Source organism: Herpailurus yagouaroundi, unplaced genomic scaffold (assembly GCF_014898765.1).
Source record: "Herpailurus yagouaroundi ecotype Mexico unplaced genomic scaffold, PumYag 139, whole genome shotgun sequence".
Classification (NCBI taxonomy): Eukaryota; Metazoa; Chordata; class Mammalia; order Carnivora; family Felidae; genus Herpailurus; species Herpailurus yagouaroundi.
Window position 1 is genome coordinate 25,030,088 of NW_024412394.1, and position 13,431 is coordinate 25,043,518.

General features: G+C 37.9%; 1 long non-coding RNA gene across 1 annotated transcript; it reads left to right on the top strand.

The window, feature by feature from the left end:
* The first annotated feature begins 2,283 nt into the window (after nt 1-2,283).
* On the top strand, nt 2,284-11,463 carry LOC121029124 (uncharacterized). Its single transcript, XR_005789602.1, has 4 exons — nt 2,284-2,381; nt 3,671-3,943; nt 10,504-10,694; nt 11,334-11,463. It is a non-coding gene; the product is annotated as an uncharacterized LOC121029124 (long non-coding RNA).
* Nucleotides 11,464-13,431: the final 1,968 nt, after the last annotated feature.

A 13,431-nucleotide genomic window follows, 5' to 3' on the forward strand; every position in this document is an offset into this window, starting at 1 on the left:
GCTGCACGGGCGCCGTCCCTGCCCCCAGCTCCACAGTCTCCCGCAGTGCCTCCCTGGAGCTCATATGGGATTCAAGCCCAGGTGTCTTAAAGGGCCCCACTCCAAGTGCCCTGATTCCCCGGAAGTGCCAATCCGTCCCAACAAGGAAGGGCCTCCTCATATCCTCAGGTAGCTGCGCGCTGGTGTGAAAGATGCAGTTTGGCCCTCTCCGCCTCCTGTCGCGCATCCCTGGCGCACGGCTGGGATTTCAAACCCTGATGTCTTAAAGGGTCCTGCTCCATCTGCCCCGTACCCGGGGCAATGCGTGCCGCACCGCCGATATATGTCCTCTGGCTGGCGGGTGCAGGCGGTCTTTGTCCTCTGAAAGGTTATATACCTTCTTCCCACAGCACTCCAGGGAAGGGATTGCTTACTCCCACTGCGAACTGTGCCTCTGAACTAGTTACTGAGCCCGGGGCTGGTTCCCCTCCTCCCCAGGTGCGTGAACAGGGCAGCCGGCCCCAGTCCGGAGATAGCGCCACAGTTAGAGACTGGATCTTTCTCCGTCCCTGTCTGTGGTTTTTCTCTTGTTCAAATACAGCCCTACACTTCTACAGCCTCTCCTTTCTCTTCCCTTTGTGCAGAAGGGGATCCCCACCTCTGTTCCTCTGCCGCCCGTTGTATCTCTCCCAGTTTGCAATCACGCACCTATGGCCTGTCAGGTAGGTTGTCCCAGTGGGTCCCGGGAGGCGTCTCTGTCACTTTGCCACCCGGACTCTTGGAGTTCGAAGTCCTCTGACCTCAAGACTGCTGTGTTTGACGGAGGAGGGAACTTCGGTTGCCTCTTCTCCGCCATGTTGGATCTCCTCTGTTTGCCTTTCAAAGGAAGGAAATATCTATCCCTGGAAGTGCTCACCCAGCTAATTAAAGATCAGGATATGCTAGACCCTTATATTGACTGTGGCAATTTTTTTTTTCCTTCACAGTGCTGCTGCAAGTCCACCCACCCTGACCTCATGCCCCCTGGCATCCCCGTGGGGGCAAAATAGCTGAAACCTGCTGTCTAAGTCCGAACTCACCCTGTGGCTGAAGCTGGCAAGGCCCTTCCTGCCAGTTCTGCTGAGTCCCGAGAGGGCACCTGGTTCTAGAGCTTTCTACAGCTTTCTAGATGTGTGAATCAAATCTATTACCTACATTTACTGGGCCATAGGTACCCCATGACTTTGGTCATAGGTAATTTTTAACATACTGTAAAGTTCAAATAAGCTACAAATACCTTATTTTGAAAATAATATAAATATATTTATATATTTACATATATGTTTATATATATATCATAAATGTACATATAAACAGTAAGTATTTAATCAGTAGCTTTCACTGTAAGTTTGTTTATGCAAATAGACTATTTTATATGCTTACATTAGGCAGTACCCTAAGCATGATACCCGGCTTTCAAAGATGCATGATGTGTATTTCTAACAACTACTGATGCCAGATACTGAGTGTGGAAGTTGGAGAGTGCTATCAAGTACTCATCCTCAACTTCTTTTCCAGTACTTTCTGAAAGTGCAGTCAAGTCAGGTTTTCAAGGGTTGCTGGGTTCTGTCATCAGTTGGTGTTATTTCTGCAATCTTACATATACTATTCAGGGTTGACTTGAAGCAAGAGAGGGCATAGGTGGCCTCTTGCTTCTGAGAACAAGTTTTTCATCGCTGAGAGTGGAAGTGCTCGCTGAATAAAATTTTATGAGCAATAAAAGCTCATAAAAACAATGATGGGTTCATGCATTCTAATACATATACTAGGTTTTTACTTTGAAAACATACCACAATCTCTAAATAATTGGATTTCCCAGTCATGCTTTGGAATTAGGAATATGCAATTCTGGCAGGAGAGCATGAGTAAGGATTTTCCTTCTCTTAGTGCGGAAAGCATAGTATTGTTAAATTATTTCCACTGAAACTGTATATCCTTTCCACAACAGACACAAAACATGCTAAGACATTCAATTAGAAATAGTAGTTGAGAGATCTTAGCCTCATGAAAATTCCAGGTGTTTGGTATTGGACACTCAAATAGTGTTGAAAGAGATGATCTAGTACATTAAGAGAGGAGGAAAATAACTTGCTGAAGGATAAAATGTCCAACAGCCATTTTGTCCTTCAGGAGGAAGGTAACCATAAAAATTAATTACACTTTGGAGATCCAGGTGCATTAGATAACATATCTTAAAACCGAAGCTTGCAACTATATTTAAAGCCTTGTAATGAAGGACCAATTGTCTCACTTCTTTCCCCTTTGCTTCTTAGCTCTGAAATTTAAGGTGTGCTCGGCTGGTTTGGGTTCTAAAAATACTGGAACTCTAAAACGAAGTCTGATGGATGACTATCTGTGTTCAGGTAAATTCTGCTACATATCTCTAATGTAGCCATTTATGGATCCTATATGGCTATAAGCTCTTATGGATATTCTGTTCTTCCTTGCAAAGTAGTCACTAGGTGTGACCATACACTTGTTTCAATAATGGTACATCTTTAAATTTTCCTTATATACTTTGGTGGTTATAGTAAGAGGGGCATAATGTCTTGGGGTAAGTGCTAATGTTAACTTTGTAAAATAACACATTTGGAGGTAATTTCTCAAGTGTAAAAAAAAAGGAAGAATGTTAATATTGATGGATTTTATGAAGAAAAATTAAATAGATATTGTAATATCTAGTAATATCTTGTAATATCTAGTCTTAGTTCCCATTTATTTGAGAAACCAAGTAACCTAAAAATCAGAGACTGTTGAGTTTGGAAAATTAATATTGATATCAAATAAACAACACTGTTCTTTTATTCCAAATATATATCTCTTTTATTCCCATTTTTTCTATGTTATGAGTCTACTCTGGTAGATATTTTCTTATAAGCTATTTGCAAATATATATTCTAGGCTTGCTTTCTGCTGTATTTAAATGCATGATTGAATTATTTTATGAGTATACAATCACTTCCAAAACTTTTTATTATGCTAATTTAAGACATTACTTTCTATTTAAATTGTGTAATTTGATACCAAATAGTCCTTGTCTTCTGTTTATTGGAGAGGGGAACTAGTAAGGAATATAAGATAGAATCCAAACTGGGATATGGTGCTCGAGAAAAATTTGAAACATTTTTAAATGAAGGCACAAATTTCAATCCAGTTCACTATTTAAATGGCCTCATGAGCTTTGAAAGAGTCATCTCATATTAAGAGAGAGAAGAAGTACTATGGGAAGACTCTTGAATATGCAAATTAACCAGTATTAATTAGCTCCAGCAGCCATATATTTTAAGTTTAAGTGTTAGAACTTAGCTAAGGCAATAAGACCAAATCAGGTCTTAGTAATTTACATTTTTATAGTTCTTCCTAAAGCAATCCAGGATTGACTATTATTGCCAAGAGAGGGCATCAACTAGTATGTAAAATGCACTGCACTCTAGGCTATGCGTTTAAGTATGATCCCTCGTCGATTTCTGAAGATTTCTGCTTAAATGGGTAATATTTTAATAAGGCATACTCTTTTCTAAGTTGTTAAATGATGGTAAATAGGATCTGTGAAATCAAGTGACATTTAAGAGTGACGAGAGTATTTCATTTTCTTTGGAAAATGTTCATTTTCTCTAGCTGTTTTCATTTTTATCCTTGCTGTCCCCTTAAGGCACACCAGAGTATCCTTTAAAAGCATTTTAAAATCAGCTCCAACATCAAAGCAAACAAGGAGCCAGGACTGAAACCAGCTTTAAATGGGTCTTCATATTTGTTTTTTGAGCCATGTTGCTCAGAAGTTCTTAGTACGTCTCCCTCAGTCATCTCTGATGTCATGGTATCCTGTATGTAGAGTTTGAAGCCACTGAAAATAGTATTTTGCTCTTCACTTTGGCTATTTCAAGGATTTAGAGAGAACTTACGTGAAGAAATTCATTTCACAAAGGTAAAAAGTTCTGTCTCATTCAGTCCTACTGCATGATTGTACAATGTTTCATTTTCTTCTAGAGAATCCTGATGATTATACAGGGGCAATAATCAGCTATTACTTATCTCAAAAAGAGTGTTAAGAGGCTACACTGCTCTGTTCCAGACAGGCAATTTTCAGGAGTATAAGTTCCTTGTGGAGATTTCAAAGGATGGAGTTTTAAAAAGTGTATCTTGAAAAGGCTTATTTCATCTCACATTATTTTTTATCATACTTTAAAGCAGACTGCTTATATCCGAGGCCCCCGTAAATGTGGGCTCATTTCTCATACATTCAGTCCAATTTATTGCTGATGGGATAAGGGTAAGCCAACGAGATTTCATAGAAGTGGACTGCCAAGGATTAAAATTAGTCATCAAAACAGAACCACAATTCTAGAAGTGATATAGAAGAGGAATTAGCAATGAGCCATGACTTCCATGTATTACATTATGCAGATTGTGGATTATGCTAACAAAATTACCAGGTAATTTCTTCTCAACATGCACATTTGAAACACACAATAGAGAGACCTTTTCTACTCTTCAAACCACATTGGAGTTTTGCAGTGTCATATTACTCTTCTTTCCCAAGAAGGGATTTTTTTTTAATGGCTCAGATTACCATTGCATCTGGTTCTTTCCTAGTTAATATTGCTTTTCTCCCTCTTACTGAGGTAGGACAGACTGTTGGAAACTTCCTAATGGCTATTACAAAATTGGCAGAGCATTGAGAGAATATGAACCAGGAGGTCCATTAGGATGGTGAACTTGCAGGGAGTGAAGCTTTGCTTCTGCTTTGATACTAGGTAGGTGAAGGCATCATGTTCTAAATCCAGTCATAGTAAAAACTGTCGTTTATTGGCTATTCTAAAGCCAGTTGCAATATTCCATTCCCAATTGTTAGAATACGCTAAGGGCACCTTGGTGGCTCAGCTGGTTAAGCACTCAAGTGTTGATTTCTGCTCAGGTGATGATTTCATAGTCATGAGATTCAGCCCTGCACCGTACTAGGCCTGGAGCCTGCTTGGGATTCTCTCTCCATCCTCTTTACCCCTTCCCCACTTTTGCTTGTGCTGTCTCTCAAATAAATAAATAAATAAATAAATAAATAAATAAATAAATGCATACATACACTTAATGGGAATGGGAAACTGAGATAGGAAAGAGAAGGCAGCCAATAAAGACATTTTTGCTTTATTATAAAGAAAACATGTCTCATACTTCAGCATAATGAGAGGTAAATAAATAATCCAACCATGTCTCTTAAGAAGAAATGACCATTATTTACTAAGAGGGACTCTGAGTACTAGTCTCAAAATTCAGTAATAGCTTTAAAATGTAAATACATATTCCTTTTTGGAATAAATATCTGCCTATTTTTCTCCAAACCAGAGGTTTCTGTATAGGAGCAATCATTTTTTTCACCATAAGCTAAGAAAGCCTTAAGACTTTTAATTATTAAACTCCTTTGTAAAAAGTTTGCCTGTAGGGGCGCCTGGGTGGTGCAGTCGGTTAAGCGTCCGACTTCAACCAGGTCACAATCTCGCGGTCCGTGAGTTCGAGCCCCGCGTCAGGCTCTGGGCTGATGGCTCAGAGCCTGGAGCCTGTTTCCGATTCTGTGTCTCCCTCTCTCTCTCTGCCCCTCCCCCGTTCATGCTCTGTCTCTCTCTGTCCCAAAAATAAATAAACTTTAAAAAAATAAATAAATAAAAAATAAAAAATAAAAAGTTTGCCTGTAAATAGGGCAACATTATTTATTTTTCTAAAAGCAGGTGGAGATTTTCTAAAATAATAAAATGAGGAAGATAAGTCATCTGTTAGAATCCAGTTACTTCATTTATTTATGAACACAATGAGACAATTCCTATATATTTTCCTTTTGCTAGTATAAGAGTCTAAAACATAGATGTGTCTTTTTTAAAAAGCTCCTTTGAGTACCACACCCTCTCTCCAACATGATCGCTAGACTACTGGTTTGTGTCAAAAAAGTGAGCTGCTTCTCTTCACATTTTCTTTCAACCAGATTCAAATGTGATTTACTTGCATCATCTCTGACTTAGAACATAATTTCTGTTGCCAAAGTCTCTGTTAGGGGCACCTGGGTGGCTCAGTCCATTAAATGTCTGACTCTTGATTTCAGCTCTGGTCATGATCTCAGGGTTTGTGGGTTTGAGCCCTGCATCTGGTGTCCATGCAGAGCCTGCTAGGATTCTTTCTCCCTCTCTCTCTGCCCCTCCCCCTTTCATGCTCACACTCTCTTGCTCTCTCTCAAAACAAATAAACTTAAAAAAAAAAAAAAGACTCTGTTAACATAATACTTTGTAACTGACCTGTGGATTCTAACACCAACATTCTAAATAGAGGCTCTGAGAATGATCTTACTTAGTCTTCCATCACTTTCTGTCCATATTCTCTCTGTCCCCACCTGCTTCATTTCACTGGCTTGTAGTACTAGTATCAGAAGGCAGGTCACCTCAGTTGCCAAGTATACATTCAGCTAGAAGCTGGATATATTTTCTTATTTATGTATGATACAAAGGAGGGAGAGGTGGTCTGATCTATGGAGGGCAGCTAGGTCTGTGACGTTCAACAAAGAATCTTGAATGGCAAGTAAGGGTTCCTAATAGTTTTCCTCCTTCCATTCATGGACATTCCAAAAAAAATTCCTATTGTATTTCCATTGCTTCCTCTCCACTTAGTCACATGACTACTTTACAGTTTACCATTAGACTTAAAATTTGACAGCTGAAAAAACTCTCTTCTGGCCAATAATCACCTGAAAATTGTCAACTTTTGCTCCTTTCCCAACAAAGTCCTTACTGTTTATTTGCAAACTTTCTGCTATTTTGGTTTGGGTTCTTCTGGAGGTAGGTCTTGAGATAAGGATTTGAGTGCAAGTGACTTAGGTGGAAAGTGGAGGTAACACTAGCAGAGGAATGGGAAACTGGGGTAGGAAGGAAAAGGCAGCCAATAAAACCTACATTACTAACTCAGCTAACACTGTGGCAGTAACTCAAAAACATGGGGAAATTCTGAGAAGTAGCATGGAACACATGTCTTGGGGTTGTTCACCCAAGGAGTGAAAGAACTGGCATATTTATACACCAATCCACCAGCAGGTGTTGATTGAGGAGGGCTCAAGATTTACAGAACAACCTGACCATATTCCTGTGTGCAAAGATCAACTGACCAAGAACAAAGAAGTTATATGACCTTCCTCAGATCTAGAGATGTCAGTCATCTTTACACTCCAACACCCTTCTGCTGAAAAAAGAAGCTGGAATTTCATGCCAAGGGGAGATGGTTCTTTAGGACAATATTCCATCATCTCCTTGGATTACTGGCTTTCCGAAAAAAGTAGCTTTCCTTACCCCAACATCTTGCTCTTGACATACTGGCTTCTGGCTTGTCCTGTGGCAAACAGAATGAGTTTGTACCTGGTCACAATTTTGGTGACCCATCCAGAATCAATAGCATGTGACCAGCCACCAGCTGGCTCACCCCAGGATTCTTCCAGTAAGTCCTGAGGAGTTGTGGGGTCGGGGCAGGGAAGCGGGACCGTTTTTCCTGGGGACTTGCTCTGTGACTTCCTGGAGCTGCTGGCTGACCCTGTGCTGGGTCCTGGGGTAGACCTCTGAGAGTTCACTGAATTGAAAGCAGGGTGAGTCACTCTGTGTGTTCAACTTGGAAATCCCTCCCGTCCATTTGGAATTTTCTTGGGGAGAAGCCACATTGTTTCCTTTTGTGTCAGGTACCCTGTTGGAGAGGACAATAGTTGTTGGACTAGCCAGTTCATTTGAATTTGGTCTGTTTGTTGCTGCCACTGTGGTAACTTTCGACGACACTGGCTGTGTTCGATTTGTTTCATAAAAGGGAGCTTTTGAAAGTTGGAACCTTAATGTTCTCTCTACAAATATTAGTGGCTCTTAGCTTTCTTCTTCCCATTTGGTTGCCACCAAATAGGGGGTTTTGGTTTGACTCTCTTAGCTTGTCTAGGAAGCTGTTTGGTCCCGTGAAACTCTACTTTTGGGGAGGAACAGGGCTCACAGAGGTACTCTGGGAATTATTTCATTATACTTTTGTTTCTTCTATGTTCTTTCTGTGAACTTTTGCCTGGGAAGATAGGGAACATTCCTTTTATTCCCCCCAAAAAAGTCCCTTAGGAATTCTATTATGAATAAATGGTGCAGAGGGCTGATGAGTAACAGAGAAAAGGCCTATTTTGCAGGACGGATAGACAGAAAATGGAGATGGAAGAATGTTAGTCCAAACTTTGAACCCCTGTCAGCTTTGCCTCCACCACCCCCTCCTGTTCCTGCACTGCCACTGGTACTGCCTATGCAACTGGTTTCTACACCGTGGGCGATGCCTCAGTGCCCTGGGCTCCTGCTCCTCCTACCCTTAGTATCAAGGAGCAAAAAGCACTCCCCCTTCTGAGCTTCAAACTGAAGTACCTCCCAAATCAGCATGAATCAACTCCCTTGGACTTAAACTGCTCACTTCAGATTTCCCCTCAGAAGCCCCACGTAAAATTAACACCGGGGAACAAACTGATTGCCTTTTTAGTGGCCACAGGTGCAACATTTTGATATTAAAGCTAATTCAAGATTGCTGGCTTAATTAAAATAGAGTTTTTAGAGTTATCAGCATTAAATATAAAGCTTATTCCTCCAAGGTTTACTAAAAGTCAGATAAGCTCATGTTGTCTCTATTGCAGTTTGTCAGAGAAAATGACTTAAAGTGGTGGTTAATTTTGTCTCAGAAGGTTTTCATGCATAATTGTTAAGAGCAAGTAGGTTAAATAATTAAAAAGGTTTATAGGTAAACTTTAAAACAGTGTTCAAAATCTTTGGCAACCTAAAACTTTGAAGGTTTGCTCAGTTAAATGATAAATTGGGCTAAATTCATTGAATACCTAAGTCTTTTCCCAAAAAAAAAGAGAAAATACTGAAACATTAATACTAAAATTGGTCTGTGTGCCTTTGTCTTGTTACAAAGAAACTAAAAATACCTTGGTCTGTTAGTAAAACATGTATTATGTTTTGTTGGAAGTTGTACTATAAAAAACATGTTTCTAAATATTATGAAATATATTTATAAGTTTGCCAACCTAAAGAATTCTGGTATAAAAGTTCACAATTGGTTACTACTTAGTTTTCACTGGAGACTAAGGTTTCTTAAAAGTTTAAATTCTGAAAACATAATTAAGACTGTTAGAAATGATAAAGAAAACAAGATGTGTTTTTGGTTAAGACAGTTATGAGGAATGAGAATACATTGTTGTTGAGGGGAAAAAAATTTTTTTGTCCTGAAATGAGACTGGTTGTTTACAAAGGGAAAACATAGGACAAAATCTGAATGAAAAAAGAAAGTTGTAGAAGATTTGGAAAATAATTTTACACATGGTCAGGACTGAGATTGGAATAATGAATATACTTCAAAAGTAAACTGGTTTAATGTTGGAATTTGGTTTTCTCTCTGTTAAACAGTTTTCTTAGATTGTTGGACTGCTCTTAATAAGAAATTACAAATAAGTTTTTTTTTTCTTTATCATCCCAGGAAAACGAATGTTTCTGTTTTGTCTTCATCAAGGCTTTAAACATTAAAAAATTTAAAACTTCTCAAAATTAAAGGAGCTAAATTTTGTTAACAACTATATAACCTTATGTAGAATATCTTCTTGCCACTTTGGTTAAATAGGAAAATTAAATATTAAGTTTTATAATAATTTATTATCAATCCTATTTATGTATGTGCCTTAGAACCTTCTGAGATTTTTAACAGAATTCCCCCAAATTAAAATTCTAAATGAAGTCTTTTTGATTAATTAGGTTTTTTGACTAAATAAACAAATGATGATAAGCCTTCTTAGGTTATATTGTGTAGGTGAATGCTTATATTCTGTTCCAGAAATTATACGAAATTCCTAAAGTTTTAATATGTCCTGGTATAATGTGATCATATGTAATTCTTATTATTGAAATGTTGTGTGTCACAAAAATAACCAGATTTCCTTGTCAACTGCATTATAATGAGCCCTTATCAGATTTTTACCCATAGTCATTTATGAGTCTTTTGTCATTTACAGTTATTATTTCACTCTGATACTTTTGCAAATGTGTTTAGCTGCAAGGAGATTCATGAAAAGGACTTTTGACAAATACAGGTTTCTGCTATCTTTAAGATCATAAAACCGAACTAAGGATTTCAGGAACTAATGGAAAACCTGCATTCAAACAAAACAAGAATTAGTTACATGGAACTAAATAAGTTGAGAAAGATGATTATAGTTTTTATGACTTTTGTTTGAAACATTGCTGATTTTCTAATGTTTGCCCTTCCAGATTTAAGGAAACTTTTTCTCTCAAGCTATCTATGACTTACAGAAATTTGATAAAATGTTCCTTTGTGCACAAATTGAAACATTTATCTTTTCTTTACCTGAACTCTCCAGAATTCAGAAAGTCTCAGTGAGTATTCTTTCTTTCATGACAATTATAACTATTTGCATAAGTTAATAATCTGTTCTTGTAACAGGACATCATTGAAAACATTGGTTATATTACCAGAACTTTGACTGGAATGCCATATTTGAGAGAGACATGCATAGACTCAGAGATGACCAGACAGCTTTAAAGAACTAAGATGGACTTTATGCAGCCAATGAAGCTCCTTGGAAAAAAATCAGCCCGATACCTTGCTTACAGAGTTCCCAGCAGCCTTACCAGGTGAGTAAAGAATGTCACTTCCTGGCAGGTCCAGGGACCTCAGGATATTTAGGGGACCTCGAGAAGAGAGGAATCCACCCAAATCTACAGGGATTGCAGGAAAACCTGATGGCAAATATTTGGCTTGCTTGTTTGCTTTAAAAGGCTGTTAGAAGTCCAATCTGAAGTTCCTTGTAAAGAGTTCCAGCAAGGCAGATTTGAAAGAACCTGTATGGTCAATCACTATTCTTGCTGCATTTATGTAAATAATTAGATCAAATCTGTTAAAACTGGACTTATTTTGCAAACAATTTCGTCCTAATTTGGTTATCTCTGATCAAAATTATGGTGATTTCAGAGTGAAATTATGTTTCAGAAACACACCTTTGTGGATACTAGATTCTAGTTCTGGTTGTCTTTAAGTATTGTTTGTTTATAAAACTAGTCTGGATCCTGAATTCCTGTTTTCCTCAATTATCTGATTAACTCTCCAAATTAAGTTTACAATTTTTTTCCCATTCTCTTCACTTGAAATCATTGAGAACTAAAACTGCCCTTTTTCCTAAAGCACTGAAAACTGAAGTTAGTCAATTGGAGGTAAACTTTAGAGAAACTGCCACAATAGCTCATACATAAACAATCTTCTTGCCTTTCGTACAGACCATTCAAAAAGATCACCAGAGACATTTGAACTACAAACTAGAAAAATCTATCAGATTATTGCTGCCTGCCCTCACTCCATCTGTGGATGCTTTGAGCCCAAGATCTAAAAATCTTCTCACTGGCAACACTTGGGAATCAGGTACTAGGGTTTATAATTTGCTTCAACCATTAACCTGTGTTTTTCTACTATATCCATAGAAATGCAAAAAAAAAAAAAAAAAAAAAAAAGTCTTACTTCTAAGACTCCAATACCAAAAAGAGGCACTGAGAAATATTTCATAAGTCAGGGGTGCCTGGGTGACTCAGCCAGTTGAGTGCCTAACTTTAGCTCAGGTCATGATCTTGTGGTTCATGAGTTCGAGCCCCGCGTCTGGCTCTGTGCTGTCAGCTAAGAGCCTGGAGCCTGCTTGGGATTCTGTGTCTCCCTCTCTCTCTGCCCCTCCCCCGGTCATGCTCTGTCTCTCTCTATGTCTCAAAAATGAATAAACATTAAAAAAATGTAAAAATTTTTAAAGAAATATTTCATAAGTCAAGCCAAATTGTTCTATTCCACAATAGCCCCTTGTTGACCCTGTTTCAGCAGTAAATAGTCTGATGAGAGATGATGTCCCCTTGTCCCTGATTCCACATGATTATAGAATGGACCTTTTACATTGGGGAATTATAACGGAGAAATTAGGACATCTGGCTCCATATTGTTTCTGTTTCCCTTGCTCATGTGACATGTAGCTTAGAAACTTCTGCTTAGCCCTGCACACAGGTATGTTACAGCTAAAATTTGCAAAAACTGCCTTTTTTTTTTTAAAGTTTATTTACTTATTTTGAGTGGGGAGGGGCAAAAATGGAGAGAGAGAATCCCAAGCAGGCTCTGCACTGACAGCACAAAGCCTGACACCAGGCTCAAAATCATGAACCCATTAGATTGTGAGTCAGATGCCTAACCAGGTACAGAAATGACTATGCTGTTTAAAATTTACAGAAAGAACATGACCTTCATGTTAAGGGGTGGAGTATTGTCCACCATCTCTTTAGATTTCTGGCTTTCCAAATAAAGTTACTTCCCTTACCCCAGCATCTTGCTTCTTGATTTATTAGCTTGTCCTGTGGTGGGCAGGAGCTTGGACTTGGTTACACTCTGTGTTAGGTGATCTGTTTTTCTTCCACAAAAGAATATTTTTCTGATTTTCTATATGTAACTTCCTTAGGGGTTCTTGATTTTGAGATTATCTAGGTTTTCATGTTTGGCTGTCCTCTTTCTGTACTCTCCTTTGGCAGGATCCATTATCTCTTCATCACAGGGGAGTTCCCAAATTTTATCAATGTCCCAGCTTAAATGACGCTTCTGGCATGACAGTTCCTCTAGTGTTTACTCTCCTTTCATTAAGGAACTCATGTTTTTCAGCTTACAAGGGACTTTGCTATATTCTTTATATGCATATCACTCTCTGTGGTGATTTCTGAAACAGATAAACTTTAAAGTAAGATAAGTATCATTAGCTCATTTTCATGGGAACAAATTTTTTTTCAGAATGATGTAAATTGCTGTGCTTGTTATCAGGAACCATTTAAACACAATGATTGTTTTAGTTAAAAAAAATACACTGCGACATGATGATAAATATATTTTCATAGTACCTTGCAGGTTTTTGATTTTTGCTTTGCAATAGTGATGTTATACCTATTTTCTAGTTTCTAATTAGGTAAATAGCAAAAGTTAATTTATGAAAAAATTGAATATGTAGTAAAAAGAGAAAGTAAAATTCACATGAGATCTTAGCAGCTAGAGATAACTACCATTAACTTATTGAATGACCACAATCTTATATACATATTTATGTATATAATAATATGCATTTAAATAATTGACATCAATGGTATAGCATATATACTTTCCTTGATGATATCTTTTAAATAGTCTCTTTTCACGCTCTGCAAATCTTACAAGTATGTAATTATGCTTAAGTAGAATGTAAACTTTTTCTCAGATATCCTATTATAAATGATATCCTATTACAATTGTATTTTCAGTTTAATTATGGTAAATAAAAACACAGCTAGTTTCATATATTTTTTTTCCTTCAGTAAACTTACTTAA